The sequence below is a fragment of the Malus sylvestris genome, chromosome 13, assembly GCF_916048215.2.
Source record: "Malus sylvestris chromosome 13, drMalSylv7.2, whole genome shotgun sequence".
NCBI lineage: Eukaryota > Viridiplantae > Streptophyta > Magnoliopsida > Rosales > Rosaceae > Malus > Malus sylvestris.
Genome location: NC_062272.1, coordinates 34138623 through 34148945, shown reverse-complemented (window position 1 = coordinate 34148945; position 10323 = coordinate 34138623). Strand labels below are relative to the sequence as shown.

General features: G+C 34.5%; 1 long non-coding RNA gene across 1 annotated transcript; it reads right to left on the bottom strand.

Moving 5' to 3' along the window:
- Nucleotides 1-5392: 5392 nt before the first annotated feature.
- Nucleotides 5393-7728, bottom strand: LOC126595733 (uncharacterized). The gene is made up of 3 exons (XR_007613669.1): nucleotides 7555-7728; nucleotides 6779-6896; nucleotides 5393-5510 (listed from the first exon to the last, which is right to left on the bottom strand). It is a non-coding gene; the product is annotated as an uncharacterized LOC126595733 (long non-coding RNA).
- Nucleotides 7729-10323: the final 2595 nt, after the last annotated feature.

The window sequence follows — 10323 nt, the reverse complement described above, 5'->3', positions numbered from 1 at the left end:
ATCATAAAGAAATTTACAACATCAATTATATATGAGATTAATATAAACAACTAGAGATAAAGTTAGAAAAACTGACAAACTTGGAGATTGAGGCTTGCATAAATGCAATGTCCTAAAGATAGAATTTTGCCCATACTCTTGTGCTTGTAGTTCGATAGGCGTCCATCTCCCAGGATTCAACAATCTAGAATCCGAAGTCAAAGCATTTCAATCTTCGGACTCTGACGAACTTTATATATTCTGTACTCTCAAAACACGACTAGGAATATGACACACAAAGCATGAGAGAAATAAAGTGGAGAAACCATATTTTTCAAGAGTAAAAATTAATTATAATTTTCTATATTTTAATGATAATGGTTTCATGAGTTTATATAGAACCCAAGTACTTCTTGTTAAAGAGATGTAACTTTTCATCTATAAGTATACATCACTTATCAAGAGAATACACCTAAACAACATAACCTTTCTAAGAAATTGGTTAACACTATTTTTCATTCAATTATTAAAATTATGTATTACAATATTTTATACTATAATATATAATTTCCAACAATCCCCCACATGAATGAAAAAACCAGGAAGAATTTGAGAGTATATGCGGACAAGAGATGCATCAGGAGAGGTGTCTTTTGGACTTGAACCTACCCTAGTGAATACTTATCGAATTTACTTGGTGACGCAGTGAATATAAAATCTTGAACTGTTCACCGCAGTAGTAAACCAAGACAATAAGCAACACACATCACTAATCCTAATGTATTCCAGTTCATACGGTTGTGTTCATTTTGGTCTTGAACAAATCCCGAATTCATGAGAGCTTTAGAGAATTTAGCCATCTCATACTCATAGAAGCGACCCACTTCTACTCTCACATAGATGACCACTGATTAAAAATAGTCTGCTCTACTCCTCTTATTTATAAGATATCACTGTCATTAACTATAAATATACACCCTAAAACTTCTGCAGACAACGCACTTCTTCCATCATAAGAATGAGGTATATAGTGTGTTAACTTCTTTGAATCATGCCCAACCAATTTGCCTATTGAACTTAGACCATGGGATCTCCAATCAACTAAGTTAGGTTTCCGCTCGGTTGATTCATTAGTTATGTTGGCTTTAGCCTCATTCCCCTCGATGATCAACTTACTCTTTAGTCTAACCTTGAATAATTGGATCCACTACTAGGTTGACTTAATAGTGTACACAATCCATCTTATGAAATTGTATTTCATATGAGAGTAGTTATTTAACATTGTTTGAAATATCAAGTCCTCAAAATTATATTAGGACTTAATTGCTAAGTAATTTGCTAACACTAAGCTCTTTGGTAAACTCCCCCACATTTAAGGTATTTGTAAGAAGGTCTCTAACCTTGCCATACCTTAAACAATTACTCATTACAAGAGATGACATTTTGATTGTCTCACTCAATTAGCAAATTACATTTCCATTCTTCTTATGCAATCATTCAATCGATCACATTTTCCACTTTAATAAGTAATGAACAACTAAGATAGACTTTATCTATCTTTTTAGGCATTCATGCCTCACTAGCCATTATGGAAAAAGCACTTCTTGGCTTTCGTCCCTTCCGCACTATGACTAACATACATGACCCAATGTCCATGTCCATTAATATGCTTAATAAGTATCATTAGACATGTCTAATACAATTATGCGAAATGCCCCCATTTTTAGTGTCGTCTTCTCCTTTGTGAAAGACCCCCACAGTTTCAAGATTATTTCTCTATATTGATAACATTTTGAATAACACTCCATAATATTAATTTTCTCCACGACTGACATGGCAAATGCATCACTGTCCTCAACAAAGAGGCAAAACACATACACTAAATGCTTCTCAAGAAATCTTCCAGAAAGTTAAGTGTTGCATCATATATGACTACAATCATATAATTGTTCGTAATAATATGATGATATCATTCTAGGCCTCTTGAAATTGATGAATTAATCTCTTCGAAGAAATCAGATAAATGATTTTGCAACATTATTATCACTATATGATAATACATCCAGTCAGTATGTAGAACTTTACATACCAGCCCATGAACACGTATTCAAATTTAAGAATGGTAATGACTAGTTGGAAAGGTCGTACCCTTTCACTGTCAAAAGCACCACTTTAAATGGCATGCTTTTTCCTTGGATCTCGCATGGTAGATTCCAATATTTAGTTCCACCACATTAGAAAACCATCGATTTGTCAAATTTTTGCATCCTTTTGCAACTTAACCACCACACGGCGCGTGACCCAAGATTAACCTCCACATGGTTTCTATATGATCCAAGATCCTTTACTCAAATGGATATCAAACCGTTGTTCTCTTTTTCTGGAATCTCCAATTGGTCAATTGTGACGGGTTTCTACATATAAGATATATATTTTATAGAACACCCAATGAACCAATCCCAGGACTCTTCACATATGAATGCAACAACCAAATCAAGGCATGCATCTGAATGTCCATTCTATCTTGACACGAGTTTATATGCCACAACTATTAAGTGAAAAGAAACATCCTTTCTTGAGAAAGGTATTTCCCTTTTTCTCAGATTTCCTTATCACCCAAAAAAATTGCCACAACCACAGGCCTATGAACGAACCAATTAACTAACAAAATAATGTATATACATGCGTTGAAATAATTAGAATTATTACCATATATCACACCAGTGGCTGTATATGCATGTATATGCATGCCTTGCTACAAAACATGGTGAAGAACTAGTCACAACTGGGAAAATGGGCAACGGAAACACTTATTTCCAAAAAATACCAGTTCCGACTTTCCTGATAAACAGCCATATAAGTCATTGAATCAACCGTATATATTACAGAACCTTTGAGTGCTTTCTTTTGGAAGAGACGTCTTGTTCGATTTGAACAGATACAATCCTATCTAAATCGTATCGGTTCAACAACTCAGATATATATAATAAATATATGTTCAAATCGACCGACATTTCTCTTCACACTAGATGCCCCTTTAGTTATATATCTGGTTATAAGGCAGAGTAAAATCAGAGAACTCACAGAGATGAAAATATGAAAATGACAACATTGTTTTCTCCAGAGTTGCAACCATGATTGTGCATATGAAACAAAAGTATTAAACAAACACGCCATTTTTATTTGTCTGATCATTCTTCCTTTACCAGAAGGTACTGACTTGTTGCCTTAATAACTGCCAATATTTAAAATCATACTATGCAAAAGGCACGAATCAAATAAAGGCTAATACTTACCTTCCCCTTTGCTTTTCCCGTAAACTGCATATGCATCTTACAAACACATCATCATATTTTCTAATTATTCCATAGAGATAAAATTCTATCTTTAGATTGTTGGAGCAATATTAGAAAATATGAAAAATAACAATATAATTCCAATGATAATAATCATAAAGACATTTACAACATCAATTATATATGAGATTAATATAAACAACTAGAGATAAAGTTAGAAAACTGACAAACTTGAAGATTGAGGCTTGCATAAATGCAATGTCCTAAAGATAGAATTTCGCCCCTACTCTTGTGCTTGTAGTTCGATAGGCGTCCATCTCACAGGACTCAACAATCTATAATCCGAAGTCAAAGCACTTTAATCTTCAGACTCTGGCGAACTTTATATATTCCGTACTCTCAAAACACGACTCGGAATTTGACACACAAAGCATGAGAGAAATAAAGTGGAGAAACCCTATTTCTCAAGAGTAAAAATTAACTATAATTGTCTATATTTTAATGATAATGGTTTCATGAGTTTATATAGAACCCAAGTACTTCTTGTTAAGGAGATGTAACTTTTCATCTATAAGTATACATCACTTATCAAGAGAATACACCTAAACAACATAACATTTCTAAGAAATTGGTTAACACTATTTTTCATTCAATTATTAAAATTATATATTACAATATTTTATACTATAATATATAATTTCCAACATTATATACAAAATTATATTATTGGAACCACTTTATAGAAAGGTGGTAGTCTTCTGATATTTTCACTTGGAGTTTCAAAACCAATAAAAGAATGCAAAACAGAATATATATACACAGAAATCTAAAAAAACTGAAATACGTGAAGATACTAAAAGCCGAAAAAGGTTTGAATTCCTATGTTTCAAAATGAAGGAAAATCTAACTGGCTTCTTTGGTTGTTACAACTAAAGGTTTTAGTATTATTAAACAATTCTTATCGAGGAAGATGAAAAAGAAGGGAAAAAAATCTGTTATGTAAATTGGTTTGGGAAACATAGACAAATTTCTATCTTTACTGTAGTTGGAGGATTTAAAAGACCAGGTTGATCGACAAAAAAATAAAATAAAATATGTAGGGGTAGACAGGCAATGAGTTCATATGAATCTCATCTTTATATAAACTGATGCAATTTGATGCAAAGAGTTCAGCCTCTCACTTTCATCAGCATAATCAAGGCTCAAACTGGTGCAATTTTAGTAAATGCAAACACCAGTATCAACGAAAGAAAAGAAAATAAATAAAGAACAAAGAAATTTAAGTTAAAATTATACAATAATTTATAGATAAATTGAGAATGCAGGAAATAAAATTAGCAAAAATCTATGGACAAACAACAGTTAAACTACTGTAACAACATACTAACACAATGAATATGGAAATTCATGCACCATCTGACAAAACCAATTTGAACAGTTCAGTTTAGTAAGAAAAATAGGGATTTTTGAAAATCAAAATCGGTATAGATTGGTAACTTACTCCTGAATTTCTTCAGAGTGATACCTTCAGACTTGGAACAGCTCACAAATTTATAGGTTCTCAACATCTCATCCCTACAACAATTCAAAAAATGGTTAGAGTGGATACCTATGACTTTTCTTATAACAATTTGACAGGTTAAGGATATTCCATTTTCTCCACGCCAAATGGGCACATATGAGAAACGAAACAAAAGCCTTAAGGGGGAAGAAGAAAGAAAAAAGAAACAAAAGAAAGGTACTGTTCGACTAATACAGTAATGATTTACCTTATGTTTTGGCAAAAGTTTCCCATTTTGTTGGAGGTTTAGGCACTGGCAGCTGTAGAAAACAAAAGGATATGTGGCAGTCAAACGTTTATGCTAAGAATACATTAGCAACTCTTAAATCAGTTACAGAAAAAAAATAAATAAAAAAATAACCCAGTAGCATCAACAACCCTTTTGCATACACTAACATTTTTGTCAACCAATTTACATGATAGGAACCGTAAATTGGCATCATGACAAAAGGGGATCACCAAAAATCTCGACAATTACCTGAAACTACCATTCCACTTCTTTTCAATTGTGAAGCATACATGTATTCACTATCAAATGCTTATACACATCATCAAACCTATCAAAAAAACGTCGTTGGAAAATCGTAAACTAAGAGGAATGACTACATGCTTCTGTCTCTGTACTACATGCAATGAATGTATAGCTTGGATACCAGACTTGCTCCTAGCTCAAGCTGTTTCCAAAGAAGGAAAATTTAACATTATTTTGCAATAAATTGCAAAGAGTGCCTTGCACAACTCTCCATGCTGCAGAAGAAAATAAAAACAGTGAACCAATGATGCACGATGATAAAATCGTGGGACAAAATCAAAAGGTAATATCCAGAGAACCCATGGTGACACTATTGATCTATAGTGTGCAGATTGAATTGCCCTTCAATTCTTATCAATCACAAACAAAAATCTTTTAAACGACAGGAAATGCAGCTGGTACATCACAGACAACTACACATGCATGAATATTCAATCAGTACCCGCATCCAAAACTGTACATGCATGAATATTTTTCCATTCCAGCTAGTACATCACGGACAACCATACAGGAAATACAGAGATGAAAAATAAAAGCTGATACCAGTAGAACATGCATTGATTTGTACATCACAACTTCGAAACATGAACCGCAATGAAGCAAAACAAAAAAGTACTGCTGCACACCATAGATTGGCCAAAAAAACACATAAGATCAGGAGAATTTGCATCTGCAAAGAACATTGACATCCTGATAAAACAAAACATAACAAATAGAATTAATATTACCAGCTGAATCAAGATTACAAACCATAGACATTAGCAATATATGACCAAAATGAAGTTGGTTTTTAGTCTACAAAAGTTCCACCAGGAGAACATAAGCATGATATAGAAAGATAGAAATCCACATGCCATTTGGTTTTTTTCCCAACCAACGAAAAGGCCAAATATAAGATAATGGAACCATTTAAAACACTAAATCGCTCTCCCAATAAAGGAGAACATAAGCATGACATAGAAAGATCCAAAGGCACATTTAATTTGGTTTCTTCAAAACCAGTGAAAAGGACCCTTAAATCAGATTGAATTCAACAAAATCCTAACACAATGAAGCTCCATTTAAAAACCCATCACTAATAAAAATTATCTCTAGGTAAACTGGGTATGAATGAAGCTACTGACCTTCGCCGGACATGTCGTGTTCAAAGGTGGAAGAATTTGAGATGCGATTAGGGTGGAAAATAGGTAGTGCTGCGGAGATAGAAAGCAAAACCAAATTAATCGAAAACAGATCTTCCAATTTTCAGTACTATTAAAGTTCACTGTTTTAATAAACATTCTTGCTTTTACTATGTTTGTTAATGTTAATATTAAAAGATGATTCAAGTTAAAACCTGCAATATAACTATTTGTTTAATTAGAACATGAATCAAAGCTAACTGTTGCGATTCATGTTTGGATACTTCACCTTGGCGAAGGTCCCTTCGCCGATCGTCCTCCCAACCTCATCCTTTCCCACTTTCCTCACCACCATCTCCCAACCTCGTATTCATCATTCATGTTATGTGAAAAGCTCATTCTAACTTCTGTAGTAAGTTACAAAAAAAATGAAAATAAATTATATTAGACAAAAAAGTTGGTGAGAATAAAAAAGAACCAATTGGAGAGATGAATAACCATTCTAACCAATCAGGAAAAAATACTTTTAAATCCAAGAAAAAAAAAAGTTGAGAGAAGTTTGAAAAAAAAAAAGAAAAAAAAAGAGAACATTATTTTCCAGTCTTTCAATTGAGAAAATATTATTAAAAATCATAACTTTCTCAGAAAACTACAACTATTTTACAAATTTCATCACCTAGCACAGCAAAGACACCATAATATTTTTTTTATTTTAAAAATTCCCACAGATTCAACTTTCACACTAAAGAAAACACAACTTTCACAGTATTAAAAAATATTCTTACATAAAAGGCTCAAATGAAAAAATCAAAATTTTTTAACTTGAGCGTGCTTCTGGGTTATGGAGAACTTCGGGAAGCACTTCCAAGTGTTTCTCAAGTTGTTTTTAATAAAAATATAAACTTGTTCATAATAAAAGCACCTCTAGCAAAAGTGTTTCCTAGAGAAATAGTTTTCAAAACAGGCTCCAAACAACAATATAAGAGAGAGAGAGAGAGAGAGAGAGAGAGAGAGAGAGAGAGAGAGAGAGAGAGAGAGAGAGAGAGAGAGAGAGAGAGAGCAGACACAAAAGCAAATTCAAGAGGAGTTTTGAGAGAAGGCTCAGGGTACTTTTCCTCAATGATCCCAACCATGACATCAGAATCCGCCACCCATTTGTCATCAAACTTCACCACAGGCACCTTCCCCTCTGGATTCACTTCCGTAAACCTACAAATCACCAACAAAAACCCCAAACCCAATTCCCTGGACACTCCAAAAAAAAACACATCAAAATCCATTAAAAGTACAAAAATCACATATTTCCATCTATGCCTGCATGTATTTTCGGGATAAAAAATTCAAAACAAAGTAAAATACCACTGGGTTTGTCGCTAAGATTGATTAAGTGCAATTTGTAGGGCACTTTCTTCTCCTCCAAGGTTAGAAGAACCCTTTGGCTGAAAGGACTTGTCAGAAACGAAAAATGGAAAATTTTACCAAATTAACAAAATTTGATCAAACCCTAGAAAGGAAATCGAGGGAAATAGAGAGAAATGTGAACGTACAGTCGCCAAGAAGATGAGGGGTGCCGAAGGCGGCCTTGATAGCAACCTCGAGAGCCATCTGAGAGCAGAGGAGAGCGAGAGAGAGTAGAAGATGAAACTGAAAGGTAATGGGGCTTAACGGTTATGGAGAGAGAGTAGAAGATGAAACCAAACCTTTCAATATCTTCTTCTCATCCCTATCTCCGCTCTTGGATCTCATCGACAACCCAATTCCCTCCAGCAAGTCCCACAAAGTCACAACAAAAATAAAAATAAAATAATCAAATAATCAAATCAAATGAAAACCTATTTCTAAATCCAAAATCACAAAACCCCATATTTGAACAAAAGAAAACCCCACATGTAGGATCCGAATAACTCAACCAGAAACGCTATCCTTTCCGAGTAAAATTTTTCTTCGATTCAAACCGATATCATCTACTGGTTGGGTGGTTTTTTAGCAAAGCAGAGATTTGTGTGAGAAAAAGCGAGATTGAGGGGTAGAAACTGAAGGAATTGTCCAGAAGATGTAGTCGAAGCAGAGCCTTCGACGCTGAAGGAATATTCCAGAAGATAGTCGAAGCAGAGCCTTCGACGATGGGCGCATGGCCTAAGAGGACAAAACCGTCTTTTAACTGTGTATAAAGTGGGAAAAATGGATGATAACAAAAGAATTGAAAGGCAAATTAGTCTGCACACTATAAAGCCTAGGTTCCACCGTCATACCACTTCGACCAAAGATATTCACTAGGATTCCAAATCGAACTATGTTGGCCGACATCTGAAATGTGATGAAGCCATAAAGTGTAGTGATGTGAAAAATGTGAATAAATTTATACCTAAAAGTGCCTAAATATAGGAGTGCGCGGTGAGCGGAAATGAACTCATTTTACACGTGATGACAAAGGATAAGTACAGTACAATAAAAATGGGGGAGAATTATATCATCGATGGTAATCGTCTGCACCAAGATTTACCAATAATCCTTGTTGGTACAAAAACTCTACTACTAGAACCTGGAGGGGCGAAAAATAAGGGTGGGTGGGTCTGAAAATAAAGTTTTATAAAAACCTTTTTGAAAACGTTATAACCCCTTGCCGTAAAACATGTATACTTTCCAAAATATCATACTAAGTATAAGTATGAAAATCAAATGCATGCTAACTGTAAGTCCATAAATATGCCACAGCAGAATAACTTAATAGGAATATAGATATGATCATGTGCTCAATAATCTATACTAGCATGTCAGTCGAAGTCACATAATGTGACCTATACGACTGCAACTATCGCTCATCAGTCATATGCTAACACACAAATCGGAGTCACCTAATGTGACATGTACGACAAGGCTAGGTGTAAAAATAATTGCTCTACTGCTACGATCACGTAAAAGCTTGCGCTAAGCTCAGTCACCTAATGTGACCTATACAACAGGGCTAGCACCTACTTGGATCTAAGGCAAGCGTGCAATGCTGGGAGGTGAACATACACGTGAAGGACTAGCCTGGCCTCGGGCTGAGCACTCACCTGGGGTGTAGCAATGATGAGCATTCTATATGTAAGCATGCCATAAGATTCAACCATTTCATTCCACAACAATTTCTTACCTACGCGTCCCGTGTTCATCTTAGCATTTAAAATATTTACAACAATTATATGCATATAGATATGCCATGATGCAATCTAAAACTCAACCATATCACAGTATTTAAAAAAAAAAAAAAAAATATATATATATATATATATATATAAGACATGGTATAAAATGCATATATCATTTTAAAAGCATTTGTGGAAACTATCAATTATATATATACTATGAAAAGGAAAAGTCCCACTCACTTGGAGTCTGCGCTACAACTCCCCAGCACGAATATCAAGGCATCATAAACGATCGTCGCCTAGAACAATTATCAAATCACGTCTTAGAATTGTTATCGATAGAACACGTAACTTACATAAAAAAGATCCCCCAAGGACGTTCTAAAATGATTTGTAACCCATTGACCAAAAGTCAACCGTCAGTCAATGGTTGACGGTAAGGTCCACAACCCTACGTAACTCGATCTGGAAGATCCGCTACTAAGATTTCTGATCCATAACCTCCAGAGATTCACATTATGCTTCTAGAACAACATCCTAAAGTTTCGGAAGGATCCAACGGTCGGATCTCCGCCAATTGCAAATTCAAGTGGCGGTCAATGTTTTATTTTATAAACTTACAAATCCAATTCGAGAATATCCGTACATCGGATTCTCGATCCGTAAGTTCATAAGGTTCTCAAAAATAACGAATAATAACCTA